At 39.4% G+C, this 23,090-nt stretch overlaps 1 non-coding gene across 1 annotated transcript; it reads left to right on the forward strand.

The window, feature by feature from the left end:
* The first annotated feature begins 14,253 nt into the window (after positions 1-14,253).
* Positions 14,254-14,339, forward strand: TRNAY-GUA (transfer RNA tyrosine (anticodon GUA)). Its single transcript is given in 2 exon segments — positions 14,254-14,290; positions 14,304-14,339. It is a non-coding gene; the product is annotated as a tRNA-Tyr (tRNA).
* Positions 14,340-23,090: the final 8,751 nt, after the last annotated feature.

The raw sequence follows: 23,090 nt of genomic DNA on the forward strand, positions 1-23,090 counted from the left end.
CCATTTCATTGAAAAAGCTTACATTTTGGTCTCTATTTCCTCATTCAGTTGCTTGGATTTTCCTTCGCTCAAAAAATATTGCTCGCCACACGATAAGACTCCTCCATCTTCAAGGCTATTCCATAGTTGCAATATTTTCTTGAGAGGTTGATGCAGTTGCATGTACTTCTTGGATTGTTAAGAGGGTGGAGAGGGTGTGCTTCACCAAGTCATAAGACTTTCACAACTTGGAGTATTTCTTTCTCTCCCCCTCCAAAGCCTTTTTTAAGGCATGTTGCTACACTTGAAACTCCGAGTTAGCTTCAATTTGTCTGTCTAAGTTTGAATAAATGTTGTCATCATCTTCTTTCTCTATTTTTAGAGAGTCTTGGAGCTACTCTTTTTCCTCTTGTAGGCTTCTGACTTGCTGCTTCAGTCTCTCTATCTCTTGGTTGGCCTTTAGTGTTTTTGCCTTGTCATCCTCAATATCTTGAGATCACAGCTCTGAGATCACTTTTGGCACCTGAACAACTAGAGCTTGATCACCTTGGGATGTTCTTTAAGATCAAAATCTTCCAAGATCCTTTCTGTTGTAGCTACATCTTACTTTGTGAGGGGTGGTACCTCTTGTCTTGCTGATCTTTCTCATTGCTGTGAAGTCTCAAAAACCTAATTCATCTTTGGAGGATCCTTTTTGCTTTGTCTTCAGGTTGTCTTTGTTCTTCTTCAATGTGATTTTGATCTTTCTATCTCAGACTCTTTCTTTTTTGGTGGATCTTTGGTTTTCTCTTGATTTTGCTATGCAAGAGGAGGGGATGGTGGTTTAGGAGAGACATGTTGCTCATTTTCTTCAATCTTGTCCTCATCTTTTGTTGTTGTGGCTGTGTTTTTAGTAGTTTCTTCATGGATAGACTAATGCTTCTTAGAGATTCCATGAGATATTTCTCCATAGATCGTTGTACTTGAGATTTAGGGATCTGATCAGCTGGCTATGGTCTTTTTCTAATCAAAGACCCTCCACTTCTTCTTTTTCTTAAGTTGATTGATAATGCGTGATAAGAGATAAAAACTAGATAAAAGAAACTAAAAAGAAACAATCTAAGTGATACACTATACACATAAATTCTCTTTATTTTGCAGCTCAAGCTCTTGTAATAGGCTACTATAGCCATTAATATTGATCTTGTTTGGCGAAAACACCTAACAAGCTTCCTTCTAGTGGGCTACACCACCACAAAGCCCATGATTTTGATGTAATCATATTATTTTTCCCAAAAATGCTTTGTATAAAAGAGAAGCCATGATTCTTGAGCCAAATTTTGTAAATTCCGAGTTGTAATTCTTTTGTTTAGAACCTAAAAGCCTTGTAAATCAGCCATTGGCCAAGTGAAAAGCCCTAGATAGAAGCTTCAAAATCTCTAGTTTGAACACATCATTGTAACATTATCTAAAGTTTTCGAAGAGCTCTATACATACAACTGTCAGGAAACTTTGCATCACATTCTAATCAGTTTTTCTTAGCCTCTAGTAATTATAATTCGATTCCAAAAAGTGCATTGTACTCCTTGTCTCTTGTTCTTTCATTTAAGTATAACCATTCTCAATTTTGATGTGGTTTGCGACTACTAGTTTGTGAGATAATTTGTAGTTTTGCGTGCAAAATGGTTTTTTTTTAATATTTTGACCATAGGAGAGTGATCCTAGACCATATGGAAACCTTTTTGGATAGTTATGTTGCAGATTCTAGGACCTACACCATGATGGATCGGGATTTTGGTACCTTATTGAACTTTGTAGGATAGTGCCCCTAGGCCTACTATAGCTCTTCCTAAAGTTTTGTTGCATTTGGATTTTTTTCGATCGATGGAATGGTGTGATGACCTAGAGTAGTGAGACATGATAAGGTAGGTTTTTTGGAGTAGATATTGATAGATTTGCTACCACTGGTGATAGCTTAATTCCATAGGTTTACTTCGTGAGATTGACACCCTTGAAGAGTCTCTGTGCCCCATCCGAGTCCCTTCCCTAAGTATTGACATTATGCTAGTGCCAAACAACTATGTTGCAGACGTCCGCTCATGGAGGCCCGCTAACATTGGCACCTTTGTCGGGGAGTGATCCTTAGGTGGTGAGTGACCTAGTCATATTTACAGACTTCTTTTCCATAGATTTTGTTACCCATTTTTTTTACACCTTAGAAGTCAAGCAGCTAGACATGGGGTTTAATGCTTGGTAGAGGCTAGAAGTTGGGGACTTTCTAGAGCTACTCTTGATAGGCAAAGAGAGTTGTGAGAGAGATACACAAGCAATTTCATTTTTCATTTTTCTCTATGCTTTGAAAGTACTGCTCCAATATCCATTTCATTTTCAAATTTCATTGTTTTGTCTATTTTGTTCATAAATTCATTTCTTAAGGTAAGTAGGAAATACTACCATCAAATTTGGGTTGAAACTTCAAGGCAAAAACTATCAAAAACCATATTTTGGCAAAAGAGACCGTAACTCTAAAAACTAAAAAATTTGATGGCCAGAGCTTGAAATCTAATCAAAACCCAATAATTTGGTGCAAAAAGGGATTAAAAAACTCATAGGAAGCAACCTGGGAAGTTTCATCCTGTTTGGTAGAGGAACATGGATCGTGATCCATGTACCAATGTGACAGTTTGACCAAAAATTGATACCACTGGACTAGAAGTACTTCCTAGCAACATGATCTGCAACTTTAAAGTGAAATTATGAAAGTGACAAAAAAATCACACCCCAAATCAAGAAATTGGACAAAACCTGCAAAAACTAGGAAAATTGACCAAATTTGGGGTCCAACTTTCAGTGATCCAAATCCAAAAAAGGTTGAGGATTGACCTCTTCAAGGCATAGAGAATCTACTGACCAAATTTTATGACAAAATGGTATCAAACATGGATCGCGATCCATGTACCTTTCCATCATTTGGGAGTGAGATTTGAGCATTAGGTTTCTCATACCATAAGAAACAACTTTCTCAAAAGACACAATAGCAAAAAATTGTTAAAAAATGGTCAAAATAGCAAAAGAGAAAAAACTAGCCAAAAACTGCAAAGCAGACACAAAATTTTTCTTTTGATCGGCACAAAGTTTTCCAAATCCAAAAAAGTTTTGAAAGTAGACTAGTAACATCACAAGTAAGCAACACACCTAATTTGGGGTACAGATATGATGGAACGTGGATCGAGATCCATGTAACTTTTTCTATTTTATGGGCAAGGACCATATCAACATGTAGCAGAGAACATTTTAGATAAAAAATTTCAAAATCAAGGTAGCCAAAAAAGTTCAAAAAGTGGGTCAAAAGGGGGAAAAATCACTTCAAGATCAAAAACCACCAAACAAACCTAGGGTTTGACTTTTGGATGATATAAAATGGTCTAAATCATACAACAAGCATATAGGGGATCAGTAGACCAAGAGGAAGACTTTGTGCCAAGTTTCACCACATTTTGACACAAAGGTACATGGATCACGATCTATGTTCCTTTCATAGATTAAAACCAAACTTGTACATACCTAGAGCTAGTCACAAGAAGCCTAGTGGTCTTTTCAAAATTGAATTTGGACTTAATTTGTGGATTTTGCAAGCAAAATAGAATTTTTTTTCAAAAGCAGGATAAAATTTTGTCGACTCTAGATTTCGACTAACAAAGTGGTATAGCCACCAAGTGTTTTTTGTACAAATTGCAAGAGCTAGAGTGTGCATCTCAAAGTGCTATCTATTGCAACAAAGGAGGTAAAAATAGTGCTTTTCTTGATGTATTTGCAATTAAGCAGACTATATCAAAGTAGAAATCCTGCTATAGGAGATCAAGTCAATCACACTTACATAGAAGAGAGTGTTAATCAGGTACCATTGCTGACCTGAGAGCCCATGCTAGAGGAAAATCTTTCTGACACTTCTTTAGAGAGATCCTCCACCTACATGTCTAATCCCCACTTGGCAAAATCCCTTTCCCCTATCATAGGTCGTAATGGCAGTTTGTCTCACCTCATAGGTGCTTTGGTGCATTGGCATTCATCAAAATATTTCACATATATCTCTGCATCCATGAAAAATATTGTCCATCAAAATTCCGCAAGAAGTATTGCTTTTGCCATTTTATCTACAAAAAAATACCCGCCTACATGTCCAGCATGGGCTTGCTAAAGAAATGGTATGTACTCACACTCCTTGGCACAAATTTGCAAGTTGTTATCACTTTTTCTCTTGTAGATGTGGTTTTTGATGATCACGTAGTTTTCACCTTCTATCTAGATCAACTTTAGTCTTGAACTACTCATCTTTTCTAGCAAGATACCTTTTTCTAGGTATTCCACAATGTACTTACTCCACTTTGATGCAACTGCTACTCTGAAGAGTGTTACATATTTTATAGGTGCTTGGATTGCGCAAATGTCACATGAACTAACATAGCCATGAACACTTTGTTGCATACGGAGCTAGTACAATCCAAGTCTCATTAATTGCTGAAATTTTTCCATTGTGTATCCCTATCATTTTCACATGAGCTTGTCTCAAGTACACACTCTTTTTTGTTGGATATATACATAGCCTCAATATTCCATCATTTCCATGCTTGTATAGCCTTCTTGCTATTAGCACAAGTGTTTGTGTTTTCTCAATGATTGATGGATACTTTTTTGTCTATAAAAAACAAATGGTGAGAAAAGGTATTACATGCTCACTCCACTCCAGTACCATCTTGATATTGAATATATATGAGTTAGGCAGATCATCGTCAACTCCTTGAGGTGCTTCCCATGAGTCAATCTACAAAACTGGTCAACCCTCTAATGCACAGTTCCTTTTTTGACCACTATGGTGAAATCAAACTCAAGCAAGATAGTAAACCATCAAACAATTTGTCATGTATTACATGGTTTGTCGACCAAGTAAGATTGTGCACGATGATCCACAAAAAATAAAAATTTATGCTAAGAAGTTAGTGTCCTAAAATTTTCATGACATAAGCCATTCCTAATCCTTCTCTTTTTGTGGTTGTGTAATTTCATTCGGCACTATCAAGTTGCATATTGGAGTAATAGATAGGAAAATCCATGTTGTTCTCTCCAGGTTGTACTAGAATGTATCTGATCATGTATGCCAACGCATCAATGAGGATATGATATATCTTATCCCAATAACCAACTTTCAAAATTGGAACAAATATCAATCTCTAATTCAATGTTGAAATGCCTTTTCACATTCTTCAATGCACTCGAACTTTGTGATAAGAGCATAGAGAGGTTTTTCAATGACTGCGTACATGTAAATAAACATTCTATAGTGACCACAATGGCCCATAAAGACTTGTACCTCTCTAACTTTTGTGGGTCTTGGAAGAGAAACAGTGACTTGTATCTTCTCAAGGTTTGTGGAAATGCATTTCTAGACACAATGTGCCCCAAAATCTTCCCTTGTCTTCCCATGAAGACACATTTCTCTGGATTTAAATACAATATATCTTGCACTTCTCAAAGATATTTTTTAGATGCTCTATGTGTTTGTTTCTTAGCAAAGAATTCACACATAAGTCAACCACGTAAATCTCTAAGAATCATCTTAGATATTCTTTAAACACATGACTCATCAGCCTTTGGAATGTGGCAAGTGCATCGATCAAGCCAAATGGAATCACTCGACAACCAAGCAAATATGTCCGATTTGTTGCAAAGGCCATCTTATGCCGATCCTCTAGATTTATGGCAAGTTGATTATATCCTGAAACAACCTCAAGAAAGTTGTAAGTTTACTTACCTGCAACTCTCTCAATCACATGATTTGTAATGGGTAAGGGATAGTTATCTCTGATGGTGGTAGCATTTACCTATTTGAGATTTACACAAACTTGCAATTTGCCATTCTTCTTGGGTACTACCACACTCAATGATACCCACTATGTGTGTTCAATCTCATAGATAAACTCCGATTATTTAAGCATGGCTATCTCTTCTTTGATCTTTTTTACAAATGTTTCATAGTACATATAAGAACTTGTCTGCAAGGTTTGGCATCACTCTTAAGGGGTATCATATGTTGGCAAATGCAAGGATCAACTCGCTTAAGGTCTTTATAAGACCATGCAAAAACATCTCTATATTGCTTGAGAGTGGCTATTAGAATTTGCCTTCCTCCTTGATGAGGCCTATGGCTATATATGCCAACAATTCTTCTTCTGGTTCAACAAGGTCAATCCGTTTGGAGTTCTCACGTCTATCATGAGATGTTCTTGGTCCTTTGGGTTCCCTCAACTATAATTCTTTTGTCTTATATGGTGTATTTTTTATAGCGAGAAGGAACGTTAAATTTTTCAGTGTCAGACCCCTCTTCACTCTTCATTTTCGTTGTCCAAATTCCTTTTAGGGTTTGTTTCCATTGTTGATATTTATTTTTTGCTCGGTTTTGGATATGTTTTATGATGTTTCATTTGTGTCCTTGGGGTTCCCTTTTCTTCTTTTCTTTGAATTTGACTTCATAGAATCTAGTTTTACTAGTTTTCGTGCGATCTTGTTTCTGACACAATTGTCTGCTCTAGCATGAGATACTATGTTTTTCTCACTTAGAACTCATTAAAGGAGGCACTTTTTAGCCCCCCTGCTAGAAAAGCAGATTTTTCACATTCTCTCACTGTATTCTCTCTCTAAAACATGAGCCAAATCTCTCTCTCTCTCTCTCTCTCTCTCTCTCTCTCTCTCTCTCTCTCTCTCTCTCTCTCTCTCTCTCTCTTTCCCCCCCTTTTCTTTCATGTCACTTCATCTTCCAATCATTAAGGAACATTCTTGGTTGTCTCTTTCTGAAAAAGTGCAGATCCTCCAAGGTTGCAGATATGTCCTCTCTCTCTCTCTCTCTCTCTCTCTCTCTCTCTCTCTCTCTCTCTCTCTCTCTCCCCCCCCCCACTCATGCTTCTCCCACTCCAGCTCCAGCTGAGTGCAATGGAAAACTCCAGCTCCAACTGAGTGCAATAGAAAACTCCATTACCTCTATGAACTGCAGCATTTCTCTCTCTACAGTCATGATCAACAATTCGTATTCAAAGGAGATTGAGTTGTACTCCCTCTCTTTATTTCCTCCACAACATAATCTTTTTCTCTTAACTCTGAGTACTCTCCACTTCTTTCCTCCATAGCCACCTTCACCTGCTTGTAGCAGTCACCATTACACATTCTCACTAATTTGCTTGATTAACACAAAGTAATTCAATCCCCTACCACTGCAATACATTACTAACAAATCAAAACAATATCAATTAAGTGTTGATTTAGAGCAGGAGCATGCAACTGTGCGACTTGGCACATCTAATACCAATGCTGGAGACCAGCGAGACGGAGCCATGGATGCAAGGCAATCAACTTAGGGTTGATGGCCACTTTTTACCCTGGCGATCCAATGACCAATGAATCATCGCCTTTTCGTAATGTCACTGAGGTACTGCAATTTATTCGAGATGGGAGAGGCGGACTGTTTGGCTATTGATGGAGATTACATTCAGCTTTTTTCAATGAAAGGGAAGCAAGAAAACATCTCTGTGCTGCCTATTTGTCGTTGCAAGAGAAGTACGTGAAAGACATTCAGCAAGTTAGAGAGGAATCCAATGAGAAGACGAAGTAGCTTAATGACGAGATGTCAAAGCTTATTACAAAGGCAAAGCATCAAAACATGGAGCAAGAGCATCGTTTAGACAATTATGTTCAGCTACAACACACTGCATGTAATATGCACCGACGAATCGATCAATTCACACACATTCCATTGGGCTATCACATTCGCAAGCGCAAGAGACATGCGATGTCTATGCTATCTGGAAGCGGTGGAGCTCGAAAGAAACGTATCATTCAAACTTGGTAGGAATACAAATGCAAGCTTCTAATTTCGTACATTTTTTGTAGGTTACTGTAATATTATTTCAATATGTAGGAACTTGGCTCGGACGATGATGGGAATTAAGTCCAATGCTGAAACGATCGGACATACTCTATTGTAGTATATCATCAAACCAAAGGAGTTGGTGAAGCTATCAGATGATCCATCCAATGCTGGCATTGCTAAAATTTTGTGCCAAAAGTATTTCAGTGAGCTGAAGAACATTGTTTCACCTCAGGAGATGATGGAGGTGTGTGACAGCGCATGTATAAATTTCAAGGCCTACAAAGCTTTGTATAGACTTGTCACACTACGTCACAAAGAAAAAGGTTTGTTTAGGTTGCTGCCAACACCTTACAGTGTTAGTGTTGCAACAAGGTGCACCAATAATGATGTTGCAAGCTTGTTGGGTGAATCTCAATATGTGGAGGATGTCCTTCCACTAGAAGAGAACAAATATTTTCGCTACAACGAGTTTTTGATGTTTTCACAGACAACATTTTGCATTGTTCAACCTCCTTTGCTTTAGCCTCAAATTTAATGGCCTCCTCTATCTCTTCCACTTTGTTGTATTCCTTTTCATTGTCCTCTTGTTCATACGGAGGTACATCCTGTTCCTCCATGATTTCATCAGGGTTTTTCATAAGACTAGCATGTAGTATATTTAGATAGAAGAGAAATCCAAAGGACTCCTGGATAAGCTTGCACTCCTTTTTGTGCATAGGCCACCACAAGGGTCTGTATGACAATGGAAATTGATTGTATTTTTTGTATGAACCTCCTTTGGGATCACAATCTTTGAAGTAAACAGCCACATTGACATCAAGACTCACCCTGCCCTTTTGCACCTCCAGCTCAAAAGTCTCTCTTTTAGTCCTTAAAGATGTGCCAGCCGGAATTGACATAAAAAGAGTATGGGAGTTTGTGACTACAATCAAAGAAGATGGAGTGGCCAGAGTTACGGATCTGCAGGGCAAGCCAGACACTCTGATTGTAATCACAGAGAAAGTAGTGGCAGCTGCACTAGACCTCTCCAACAAAGGGGATAGTGTGACAAAGCGCCGAGATGAAGTCAAGGTGTACACTGAAAAGAAAGGCAACTACACCTTTGAAGACATTGCAAATCCTAAAGTGGAAATCATGAGTCAGCTGTATAACCAGTACTTCCACATGTGTACAAAGCGGCCACAAAAGTACAGAATGCGGCCTGGAGCAATTGCCACAACCTTCACCTTTGAACCCTTGAGCTGAGCCCATTTTCTCTCTTGTTTCCTCAGAGGGAACTTTTTCAATCGAGACAGTTTTGTGGGAATGCATCGGGCAAAACAAAACCCTCCGCTATCGCCATCATTGCACACAAGCCCTAACAACTTCAAGCCAAGCGTGATTATAAGTTAAAAACCACAATTGCGATTAATATCGCAGGCGATAATAATTGCGATGTTGCCAGCCACCCTTCCAAAATGCAATCGCGATTACTGTCGCGTGTGATAATAATCACAGTTTAGATACGTGCAGAGCTAGATCTGGTCGACACCACCGAGCAAGGTTGTGCCTTGCTAGAAGCTTATTTGGTAAATCAAAAGCAGCGTGCCTAAACTCAGACCTAAGGCGAGCTTGTCGACTGCCCTAATTGGAAATTGGATTACCCTTGTGCTACGAGTAGATCAGCCCTGTGTTGCACAGACTATGCTCACCGAGGGATATGCAGAAGAAGGATAGAAACAACTACTTGGACTACCGACAACTCATTGGTCATCTCAGCTCCCAATGCTTATATCTCTGTACACTTAGCCCTGAAATTTATACTTGAGCTTCAAATAATGTCAAGTTTTTGAGGCTTTCACACATCATATAAGTCGAACTAAAATCTTACACTTGTCATCTCTATGTATCATTGTTTTTTTAGCCCCGAGAATGTGTACATTGCACGTTGTAGCTTTTCACAAGGGGCCATAGTCGGATGGTCTTGGAGTCGAATTGGCACTACTACACCTAATGTGGAGCATATTGAGGTTGTGTGTGTGTGTGTGTGTGTGTGTGTGTGTGTGAGAGAGAGAGAGAGAGAGAGAGAGAGAGGTCTCGAATATGTCTTACCAAAAATAAATTTTCCAATCAAAGAAATTTTAAAATAAGTAAATGCCAAATAAAACACTTTTGAATTTTAGGTCAAAATTTAAACAATTGATAATATTTTGTCGACTTTGTTCAAGGCAAGCTCGAAATCTACCTGGAAATTTACAATTTTAGTGGTAAAAACGCACTAAACCTTGGTTTATTGCAAACATTGGGAATCTTAAATAGCCCCAAAATGGAAGAACATGACGAACGTAGAAAATCCAAATGCCCAATATGTCTACGATCACTCTCTCACCACTCCGAGTACATGCTATGCCAAGAAAGGAGGGACGCACTTATTGAAAATTTGTTACACCCGCGCAGGGGGTACCGATGTGTGTGTGTGTGTGTGTGTGTGTGTGTGTGTGTGAGAGAGAGAGAGAGAGAGAGAGAGAGAGAGAGATGACCTTGGAGGAATCCATATGTCCTTTAAAGGGTGAGTCTACTTTTCCTTTTGAAGGCCATAAAGAAACTCTAGCCCTCACATTAGATGGGTAACTCTACTATGATATTTTATCTTTAAGAGCTTCAAAAATTCGAGCACTCCATGTTTCCACACATCACGTGCGCGCGCGCGCGAGAGAGAGAGAGAGAGAGAGAGAGAGAGAGAGAGAGGTTTTAATGTCAACGGAACACAACACTAAACCTTAACCAATCTACCATACTAATAGGTTATTATAGTTTCTTCTTCTTATTCATTGAGAGAGATCCCAGCCATGTCATTTTATCGTGAATATGAAGAGATTCTTTCATTTTTAAAGGAACTAAAACTAATGTTGAAACAAGAAAGAGGAAAGGCACATCTGAGGGCGGTTAGTAAACTTTTTTAAATTTTTGTGACACATCGCAGTCTGAAGTTGAGGAAGGCCATATCTGAGCTCACAAGCATATGGGCGGTGAGTTGAGGTTGTGAGGGTGCGGGGGCATCCTGAGCTATGGACTGTGTGTGTGTGTGTGTGTGTGTGTGTGTGTGTGTGTGTGTGTGTGGTTGTGCTTGATGACAGGGGCAATACCAAATCAGTACCATACATATCAAAGAAACAACGTTATTGGTTGCATAAGTGAAGCATCCACCACCTATAGCAAGGGGAGGGACGTGGGCACATGTGCGGGCTACGAAGGGTGATGAGAGAGAAGCTGCTACCAAGGTGGACAGAGAGGCATGCAAGAATCCAAGTAGCACCTTGAAGCCTGGGACATTTTTCCATGGGGCATATCTGTGTAGGTAGCCGAGCTGAACAAGCTTTGGGGGGGGGGGGGGGGGGGGATGCAGGCAAAGCAGTGCAAGGGCTGCAGAGCTGCACGGAGCTAGTAGGAGGGAGGGTTGATTACTCTCTCTCTCTCTCTCTCTCCACATTGCGCAGTCGTGAGCGAGCAGGATGCGAGACGTAAGAGGACACAAAATGCGAGGAGCATAAGACATCGACCCGAGGAGGAGAGGGGGGGGGGGGGGGTTGGGGGGGGGATGCTAGCTCCTTTTTCCTTTGAAAAGGAGGGAACGACGCAGGGAATTAGTAAACAAGGTGAATAATCACGGTGGCCTACTAAGAAAAAGTAATGCAAAAGTAGATGAGTGTTGTGTTTGTAGGATTTAGTTTTTCACAACAAATATTTTGAAAGGTTGTAGAGAGAGTATATTACAAAGGGAGTAATAGATATATGGAAAAAGGTGACTAGTAGGTGTAATTCAAGTTGTTTCGTTGGTAAACATTGAGAAGTTACTTGCTGATTAAATTTGGTCGAACTTAAAAGTTTATTTTTTTTTTTTTGAGATAAATGTTGTAGTGAGAGTATATTACAAAGGGAGTAATAGATATATGGAAAAAGGTGACTAGTAGGTGTAATTCAAGTTGTTTCGTTGGTAAACATTGAGAAGTTACTTGCTGATTAAATTTGGTCGAACTTAAAAGTTTATTTTTTTTTTTTTGAGATAAATGTTGTAGTGAACTATGTAAAGAAACCAATGTGTTTCAATTTAGGTTTGGATTTTAGAGTTAATATTCACATTTAAATGCTATCAAATTATGATCAAATGACATTGATCATTTGATTATAGAAACATTTCCAAAGGAATGACGGGGCTAAGTAATTTTGTGTGAAAATTTAAGTTAACAATAATAATATTTCATGAGGATACTCTAATTTATGACATTTTTCTTCTTGCAAAATTCTCTTAATCAAGTGTTACATGTGACATGTATATATGAGTTTCTCCTTCGAAACTTTTTTAATCAACAATGAGAATGTTTAAACCCTAATAAAGATACATGCTACACTAAAGTAACAAGGTTACATTTGCATATTAAAACCAAAAGTTAAAAAAAATCTCAATTGTGAAGAAATTCTTTCATTTAAGAACAATTTCTAATTTGTTGTAAAGGTACAATTTTTTTACAATTTACAATTCTTTCATTCACAGCTATGATGAAATTCTTCTGTTTAAAGACAATTTATAAATTTTTAGTTGTAAATTGTCTTCAAATTAAAAAAAAATACAATAAAAAAATATATTTTAAATAAAAAAAGTTACAAAGAAAGTCATTAGGTTCTCAAGCGAAGGGACCCATTGAAACTAACAATGTGAAATGTCACATTGGTATATTAAAATAATTTAATGAAAATGGATATATGTGAGGCTATTAAATTAAAGGGTTTTTATCAAATTAAAATATAAAAACCAAATCAATCGACTGGCATATTAAAATTTGTTATGAAATGGAGCCCATGCTCTTAAATGAAAGGAATTTTTTACAAACTAGAATAATAAAAAGAAAGGTGGAAGAGGATGAAAAAGATTGTGTGTGACCCAATTTTCAATGGTCCTCTTTAAAGAAAGAGGTACACAAATGCCAACACCTTTCACAAAAACCTAGAAAAAATCTTAAAAAACAAGCAGATTGTACACAGTCCTCCATCCGATTGACTTGCATCCACACTCCACAATTTGCACCAAAAATTCACCCACCCCACTATGGCCTTCTGGAGGCCAAAAGCATGGGGCAATTCGAACATCGTCAAGTTCTCCAGGGGTACCAAAGGAGTTGAATGAATAAACAACATTGTCCAACTCTCAATGATTGTTCCACTTAGGCAATGGTCACACGAGGCTCAATTATCATTTATTTGGACGGATAACTGAGCGTGCATTGTGGTCACATGCATGTAACCGTGCCGGCTTGCTATATGCCTATTTTGGCACAGTTACACTTGGTGAGCGTCAGCTACCAGTACTGATACTAAGCCTCGCATGACCATGCTATTAATCCCACAATGAGGTGTACTATAACTCAAGTAAAAGGACTTAGTGGAAATCCATCTATGAGGATGAGATGATTGCTTGTGTGTATGTAGAGAGATAGAAGAGAGAGATATATACATATGTGTGTGAGTGTGCCTCGTCCCTATATGGCACCGACATATGGTTTCAGAGGGGAACTAGGGTCCAAATTTGGGATGGACGAGGTGCTTTTAATCTTAGTTGTCGGATCACCCAGTGAACTAGGGGTGAAATAGGGGCGGATGAATTAGGGTGTGATCATGTGCCATGCCAATGTGGACAACAACAAGCGTAGCATGGTGGCAAGGCATCTTTGTGGCAACCGAGAGGTCTTGGGTTCGACCCACATCCCGCGAGGCAGGTGAACTAGGGGTGAAATAGTTCATCGTTGGACGACTGAGATCAAAACTGCTCCACGCCCCCAAATTTGGACCCTAGATCCCTCCTGGATGCCTCCGTGTGAGATAGTGACAAGGGTGCACGTGTGCTAAAGATGTTGTGGGTTGTAGTGTAATTTTCCAATTGAAAATGAAAAGTCCCACTTGTTATTGATTTTGGCATAAATTCAAGTTGTCTCACAAGTTTGCCCTTAAAAAATATGGCCAATTTTTTTTTACCAGCAGTGTGCAGCTGAAGACATATGAAACTCATTATGAAAACATCTATTAATGATTAAGCTTTCTCTCTCTCTCTCTCTCTCGCACACACATACACACACGCATGCACACGAGCTCGAGCCTTGGGCGTGAAGGTACATGATAAGAGTAACGTGAAGCCTGAGCTGACACCGAACCAAGCATGAGACAAGGAGATTTAGTGTGCGAAGACGAAGATTGCAGAGAGAGAGAGAGAGAGAGAGCTGCTACCTCATCCAAACGAGCCTTGAGAGAGAGTGATTGTCAAGGGGGGGGGGGGGGGGGGGTGTGTGTGTGTATGTGAGAGGGAGATAAATTCTAAATAAAAATAATGTCTTGCTCGGTTTGCACATCCGATCTTAGCTCAGTTGGTAGAGCGGAGGACTGTAGTTGGAAATCTGTAATCCTTAGGTCGCTGGTTCGAATCCGGCAGATCGGAAGCGTTTCGTTTTGCTAGTCTGTGGGGCGTCCTATCTGCTGTGAAGGTCATCGACATCTTTTAATGGAGGGTTTCTTTGATGTATGTGTATGTGTATATCTCCTTTCAGGCGAGCTCCAAGCGATAATAATTATCTAGGCCTATGCTTGATCTATCTTCTTCACTCTCAACTTCTACTTTCCACGATCATAAAAAAGAATCTTAGTTGATGCGATGCGCCCTCCATGGGGCACGACGCTTCACATGAGACGGGGGATAGTCGAGGAGGGGCACCAAGTGCCGAGCGACCATCGTGGTAATGACCACGTGTAGAGGAACTGTTTGTTCTCAGCTTATTTTAAATGTGTGCTTTGCCAATTGAAACAGCAGTAGCCGGATGCTGGGCAAACTGTTATACTGGTTCATTCTGAATTATATTCATTCTAAAGAATATTCCTCTTGGATCCCACCGTTCCAACCTTACCCTTTGTATTACGTTACGTTGTCAAACTTTCGGACCTGGATTCGAACTCGTACACTCGAGAATACAAGATTGTGACCTCATCATCTAACCACATGCACTGACGCGTCTGGTTGTATAATGCAGCGAACCATAAACTTTAAAAAAAACGTCTCTACGCCTGTCAGCTCTTCAAAGCACTAGCCTCTGTTTGTCTTCCCCCCACCTTGCAACACCCTACTTGATCATCCCTCGACTCGCGCGACCTGCTGGTCTCTCCCCTTGCTTCATGCGACGCCTGCTGTAGGCTGCGCTTCATTCCCCTGCTTTTCTTTTCCCAGCTCCACAATTGCATCCGTCAAAGATTCGCATGTTGCTTTCTTTTTTTTAAACGTTGGCACATACTGGGCCTATTATGCGAGCAATCTCAAGGATGTGGTTCGTGCCTCTGTGAATGTTCGAATCCTTCATTCCTCCTTTTAGAGGATGATTTCCAAGGTTGACACTAAAACGTAACGATAGGAAGGAGGAATCTCTTGAATGTATGAATATATAAAGAAGGAGCGAGGAGGTAGCGGGTGTGGGAAAAAGTTTCATTAAGGGGAACTAGTGAGACTCGCCGTTGAAGGCGGCGGTTGGTAGCAAAAAAGAAAAGAGAGAGATGCAACCAGAGCAATCAATGCATTCCAAGAGATCACATCTTGGCCAAGAAACTCATCCACAAATGATTTGTGTATTAGTAACAAAATGTGAACTTCTTGCATGTTGTCCCATGTCTTTCGGTTGCCAGCTTAAGGATAAGCAACCACATTTAGGCAGTTACCCTCACCTTGGATCTCACAAAACAACATAGACCTTCTATGGCATCCCCATGTTGGGCATACCCCACAACATATGGAGTTGAAGAGGAGTATGTGGGCTAGGCAGCTCATCTAAAGGAAGACCACCACTCTGCATTTGAAAATAGCTCAATGTTTGTAATGGAAATGGCCTATGAACATTGAGAATAGCGAAATTAAGAAAACTATAGTGAGCATTTTTATGAGACTACTTTCAGAACATAGAGGATGAACTTAATTAGCGGTAGAAGCATAACCATTATACTTAATTAACTTGGCATGAACAATACTTTTGCAAGAGAGAGAATTAGAGAACTTGACAACATTTGAGGACTAGATTTACTCGGAGCCGGTCCTCCTTCCAATAGGCCTTTGTATTATAAAGAGAGACTTGGTATAATATAATCTTTGTGTTCCTTGTGACCTAGGTGATGCAATGAAGATAGAAAGCTTCATGCATCATGAGCATAACATAAACTTTGTAAAAGCATTAACCATCCCCGGCCTAAGTCCCAAGGCCTCAAACACCTTCGAAGGTGGAGAGAGCTAGCACGGAATGAGGATAGGGAAGAGGAAGAAGAAGTAACATACGAGAAGGACATAGTTCCTCACTTATCATCACTCTTGTTGCATACATAGCATAATAGCATAATAATGATGATGAAGAAGATGGCAAGCTTAAGAGTTAGAGCATGGCTCTTGGTTGGATTTGCATTTTATAGCCAAGAGTGTTTGTGTAGGATCTCAACTTCTCAACAATGAGATGGAGTTCTTGCACTTGGCACTTCACACAATGAGAGTGTGTGTGTGAGTGTGTGAGAGAGTATATGTTGCAAGCTAGCCCCCTCCTTGCTTGGGTCGACCCCCTCTTCTAGCTCTGGTGGTGAGGGATTGTCTTTGACCTTCAAGCACATGCCTAGCTTAAGTTGCACCTTAGTTGTCAAGCATCTCATGCACTTTTAATTATCAAGCTCCTCAAGCATATGCCTAGCTTTAACCTAAGGTATAAGGACTTTTACACTAACCATTGGAGGTCTTTAATAAAGCTAACCCTAAGGTCTTCCAAGCTCCATTATGCAAGCATTGTTCTTCATTAGACCAACTCCTTGTAAGCCCTTGCTGAGATGGAACCATCCCCTTTTGGCCCCGTGTTGAGCTTGGCCTAAAACCTCACTATCTATGTTCTAGCTCTTGTTTCCCATTTGTTTTCTTATATTAAACGATCAATTCAACATGAGAAAATCATTTGGGTGAAGCTAGATATTAGATTTTATAACATTACCTCTCCCTTGAAACCATAGTCCTCCTTGACTACATGAGGTAGAGAAGATAAAGTCTTGGTCATTAGCCCATTTTTCATAGCGGATAGAGGATCCCTTGTTACCCTATAACATCATTCCAGTATGGATGACTAGTCCATCTGGTGCTTGGGAGACATAGCTACCGCAAGCATGTCTGCTCTTTAGTCCATATCATAGTCCAAAGTAGAGTGACAAATTGTACTTGGTGTTTGAGAGACGTTGTCAACACAAACATGATTATAAGTATGCATACTACTTAAATTTGTGCACAATAAAAAGAGAATGAATCAAAAGCATTGTTCATTTGAAATCATTTTACATTTGCTTACCCTAATGTAGCATTGTAAGCATTGACAAGGTTCATATCATCCTTAAGTTGTATTCCTTGCATCCATCTAGCATCTTCTAAAGGATAATTTTTGAACTTAATAAGATATCGTCGGATAATCTTACCATGTCGTAGCACCTTGTCTTCATACCGAAGGATAGCTTCGGGTTGTAGCACCTCTTCTTGGTCTTCGATCTCTGGTGGGTCTTCAATAATTGGTTCGCTTGGTGTCTCTCCTTTGTAGGGCTTAAGTAGTCTCACATGAAAAGCATTGTGTATGAGCCAATGGTTGGACAATTTGAGTTGATAAGCCATGTCATTGATTGGTTTCAAGATTTGAAAAGGACCATGGTATTTTTTTGCTTGTTTAGCATAATAGTTTTGATGGCCCATAGGATTTTTGCACGCCGTTTGCCTTAATTGAGCCTTGAAAAATTTGAGTAAGACATACTTATTTTCTTTGAATGTTAAGGCCCTTCTATGATTATTAGCAGCAGCCTTTTGCCTTTGTTGAGATATGGACATAGCCTCCTTAATCTTTTGGAAAGATTCTTGTAGGTCACGGATACTCATCAGCCTTTTTCCTTTGTTGAGAGATGGATATAGCCTCCTTAATCTTTTGGAAAGATTCTTGTAGGTCATGTCTTTGATCTCTGCTAGTCTTCAATAATTGGTTTGCTTGGTGGCTCTCCTTTGTAGGACTTAAGTAGGCTCACATGAAAAGCATTGTGTACAAGCCAATGGTTGGACAATTTGAGTTGATAAGCCATGTCATTGATTGGCTTCAAGATTTGAAAAGGACCATAGTATCTTTTTGCTTGTTTAGCATAATACTTTTGTTGGCCCGTAGGATTTTTGCACGTCGTTTGCCTTAATCGAGCCTTGGAAAATTTGAGTAAGACCCAATCATTTTCTTTAAACATTAAGGCTCTTCTGTGATTATTATTAGCAGCAGCCTTTTGCCTTTGTTGAGAGATGGATATAGCCTCCTTAATCTTTTGGAAAGATTCTTGTAAGTCACGGCTATACTCATCAGCATGAAGATCTTCCCATGTACTTTAAGTAGCAAGGGACTTTTAGGTATTCCCTCTATGATCTCAAAAGGTGCCTTTTCCATAGTAGTATGGACAATATTATTGTACGATACTCTACAAGGGGTAATTACTTCTCCCATTGTGAGCGTTGATCTACTTCTGTAACATAAGTCTTTAGTAGATCAAGAATCATAAGATTGACTATCTCACTTTGTCCATCCGTTTGTGGGTGATATGCTGAAGAGAAATTCAATCTTGTACCTAGATTTTCAAAGAGACCTTTCAAAAAATTACTGGTCATTCTAGGATCTCTATTTGATACGATGGATGTTGAAAATCGGTGTTTGAAAATCTGAGATATGAAGAGAGTTGCCATTTGGTGTGCCTTAATAGTATTTTTTATAGGAATAAAGTGTGCTTGCTTGCTAAACCTATCTACTATTGTCCATATTTTTGTATTCACATGGATAGACTTGGGTAATCCAAAGATAAAATCCATAGATATACTCTACCATGGTGAATTAGGGATTGGAAATGGATGGAGTAACCCATGTTGCTTCCCTCTATCATACTTGGTCTTTTGGCATACCACACATTTTGAAACATACTCTTGTATGTTCACTTAAATGGTAGGCCAATAGAAGTACCTCTCTACTCCTCGAAGAGTAGGTTGAATGCCTCTATGCCCCACACAGGGAGGAGCATGGGATTCATACATGACTTTGTCATGAAGGGAGTGGGTAACACATAGCCTATTGCCATGGACAAGATAATCATCCTGCAAGGTGAATGGTTCTTCTTTCTTCCCCAATGCAAGGGATGACATTATGTCTTTAAAGTCAGGATCAATAGCATACTCTTCTACCATAGAAGATAGATCATTGTGAGTTGCTATATACACCACATTAACTCTTGGTCCTCGTGAAAGTGCATTGGCCACTTGATTGTGCTTACCAGAAATGTGAGAAATATGAAATAAAATTGCAAAAGAAATTTGCCCACCTCATTTGTTTATCAAAAATCTTGGTTTGCGTCATGAAGTATTTGAGACTTTGGTGGTCCGTTCGCAAAATAAATGGAGTTCCTAATAGATAGTGCTTCCATGTTTTTAGGACATGTAGAACATCTAAAAGCTCTTTTCCATATATTCACAAGACCCATTCATCGTATTGAGCATGTGGATCTCATATGCTATGGCATGCCCTTCTTGAAGCAAGACTGCTCTAAGGCAATCACCACAAGCATCACATTGGACCTCAAATGGCTTGGAGAGATCCGGAAGTATAAGCACTAGTTGGGAGGTTAGCTTCTCTTTGAGCTTGTCAAAAGATTTTTTCTCTTTAGCAGTCCATGAGTACTTAACATTTTTCTTTGTTAAGTCATGTAATGGCCCTACTATTTGAGAGAATTTTTCTATGAAGCATCTATAGTATGCACACATACCAATAAAGCTTCGTAGCTCATGTAGATTCCTTACATTAGGCCATGCCTTTATTACCTCTAACTTAGGTGGATCCATACGGATACCGTCCTGAGAGATAATTTGACCTAAGTATTGAATCTTTTGAAGTAAAAATTCACTCTTCTTTTGATTAATAAAAAGCTTCTTCTCCCTCAAAGATTGAAAACTTACCGATGTTTCTTGTTCTCCTCCAAGGACTTGGAGTAGATGATTATATTATCAAAGAACACTCCAGTGAATTTGCAGTAGGGTCTAAAGACTTTCTCCATTAAACGATTGAAAACGTGGCTAGAGCTTTTGTCAAACCAAAAGGCATGACAAGATAATCATAAAGACCAAACGTACGGAACACGGTATTTATGATATCTTCATTCACTATCCTTATTTGATTATAGCCACTTTTAAGGTCAATCCTACCAAAGTAGGTTGGACCTTGTAGCTTATCCAACAGATCTTCTACCCGTGGTACGGGAAATCATTTTTTGATACTGATATGATTTAGCACTCACTAGTTCACACAGATACTGTATGTACCATCTTCCTTTTGCACTAAAAGGACTGGAGAACAAAAGGGAGAGGATCTAGGCCTCACCATCCCTTTGTCTATTGATTGTTGTACTTGCCTCATGATCTCCTCTTGTTGAGCTTGGGAAACTTGATAAGGAGCCTTGTTAGGTGGTGAGCTTCCTAGTAGGAGCTAAATTTGATGGTCATCATCCTCTCATTTTGGAGGTAAGTCCATAGGGATATCATCAATAAAAACATCTTGGAAATGGCCTATGAACATTGAGAATAGCGAAATTAAGAAAACTATAGTGAGCATTTTTATGAGACTACTTTGAGAGCATAGAGGGTGAACTTAATTAGCGGTAGAAGCATAACCATTATATTTAATTAACTTGGCATGAACAATACTTTTGCAAGAGAGAGAATTAGAGAACTTGACAACAATTGAGGATCCGATTTACTTGGGGCTGGCGGTCCCCCCTCCAATAGGATTTTGTATTACAGATTCTCCCATAAAGAGAGACTTGGTACATTACAATCTTTGTGTTCCTTGTGACCTAGGTGATGCAATGAAGATGGAAAGCTTCATGCATCAGGATCATAATATAAACTTTGTAAAAGCATTAACCATCCTCGGCCTCAGTGCCAAGGCCTCAAACACCTTCGAAGATGGAGAGAGCTAGCAGGGAATGAGGGTAGGGAAGAGGAAGAAGAAGTAACATACGAGAAAGAGATAGTTCCTCACTTATCATCACTCTTGTTTCATAGCATATGATAATACCATAATAATGATGATGAAGAAGATAGAAAGCTGAAGCGTTGGAGCATGGCTCTTGGTTGGATTTGCATTTTATAGCCAAGAGTGTTTGTGTAGGCTCTCAACTTCTCAACAAGGAGATGGAGTTCTTGCACTTGGCACTTCACACAATGAGTGTGTGTGTGTGTGTGTGTGTGTGTGTGAGTGTGAGAGAGAGTATATGTTGCAATCTATCCCTCTCCTCGCTTGGGTTGAACCCCCTCTTCTAGCTCATGGTGGAAGCTCATTGGATTTCTCAAGCCTAGCCAATCACAAGCTTGTTCACAACCATTTAACAATAGAGGCAGTTCTTGGACAAGCGTCCTCATGTCCTCCGAGTGGAAACAAAAAATTAAAAATGTATGGACAACTGAAATGGAAAGTAGCGATGAAACGAACGCTAGTGATGGGAGTAAAAAGATAGATGTACCTCCTCACTATTGTAAGTACACCATTCAAGAAAGAATATTGGTGGTTTAACAACCAATGAGGGAGCCTAAATCAAACGAGTCCTACGATGGGCCAGAGAACGCCAAGAAAATAGACTTAGCAGAGCCAGGAGAAAATCCTCGACCTGCTTACATTGCCACAGATCTAGGTCGAGAAGAGGAGGACTTACTGATCAAAACACTTAAGGAATTTCGAGATGTATTTGCCTGGTCGTACAAAGATTTGAAGGGAGTGGATCCTAACATTTGTGAACATTCAATCGCTCTGAAGTCTGATGCAAAGCCAAGCAAACAACGTCCATACACGTACAATGAGACATTCGCCAAAAGAATAAAAGAGGAGATAGACAAACTTATGGAGGCTGAATTTATTTATGAGATAGAACACACGGACTGGGTGTCCCCGATAGTGGTGGTACCTAAGAAAAATGGGAAATTACGAGTGTGTGTAAATATTAAGAAGGTAAACGCAGCAACTATAAGAGACAACTACCCTCTACCTATCACTGAACACGTCCTGGAACGAGTGGCTGGCAAGCAAGCCTATAGCTTTATGGACGGATTCTCTGGTTATAACCAATTGGGGGTCAAACTAGAAGATCAATACAAAACAGCATTTGCAACAGAATGGGACATATATGCGTTTAGGGTAATGCCATTTGGCTTGACCAATGCTCCAACCACATTTCAGAGATTAATGACACACGCTTTTAAAGAATACTTGCAAAAATTCTTGGATATTTACATGGACGACTTGTGTGTCTATTCGCTATTGAGAGAAGACCATATAGATCATCTGAGAAAGGTATTCGAAAAATGCAGAACGTATAGGATTTGCCTCAACCCAGAAAAATGCGTATTCATGGTACGACAAGGTAAAATCTTAGGCCACATAGTGTCGGCTAATGGAATTACCACTGATGAAGACAAGGTGAAGGTGATCATAGAATTGCCAAGACCAAACACTGTACGAGAGGTACAATCATTTATGGGACATTGTGGATACTATCGACGTTTTATCTACATGTACGCTGTAATAGCAAAACCCTTGTATAGTCTAATCACGCTCTTCATTTGGACAAATGAATGTGAGGAGTCATTCCAGAAATTAAAAGATGCATTGGTATCTGCACCAATTCTAAAAGCACCAGATTGGTCAAAGATCTTCCATGTACATGTAGATGCTTCGGCATTTGCAATAGGCTGTATACTAGCACAACCAGATGAGGGAAAGATGGATTTTCCAATCAGTTATGCCAGTAGACAACTCAACAATGCAGAAAAGAATTATACTACCACTGAAAGAGAAGGATTGGGTATGATATATGCCGTAAAGAAATTTCGGCATTACTTACTCGCGAACAAATTCACATTCTTTGTGGATCATCAGGCACTCTTATACTTAGTAAACAAACCTTGCAATACGGGACGAATTGTAAGATGGTTCATTGTGTTGCTGGAGTTTGATTTTACGGTAGTGGTTAAGAAAGGAAAAACTCATCAAAGAGCAGACCACCTTTCTCGATTACTACATGGCGAAAAAGCTACCGGAGTAGATGATGATCTCCCAGACGCATACCTGTTTAATATAGAGAT

The sequence above is a fragment of the Adiantum capillus-veneris genome, chromosome 21 (genome assembly GCF_014529385.1).
Source record: "Adiantum capillus-veneris isolate H3 chromosome 21, ASM1452938v2, whole genome shotgun sequence".
Taxonomy (NCBI): Eukaryota; Viridiplantae; Streptophyta; class Polypodiopsida; order Polypodiales; family Pteridaceae; genus Adiantum; species Adiantum capillus-veneris.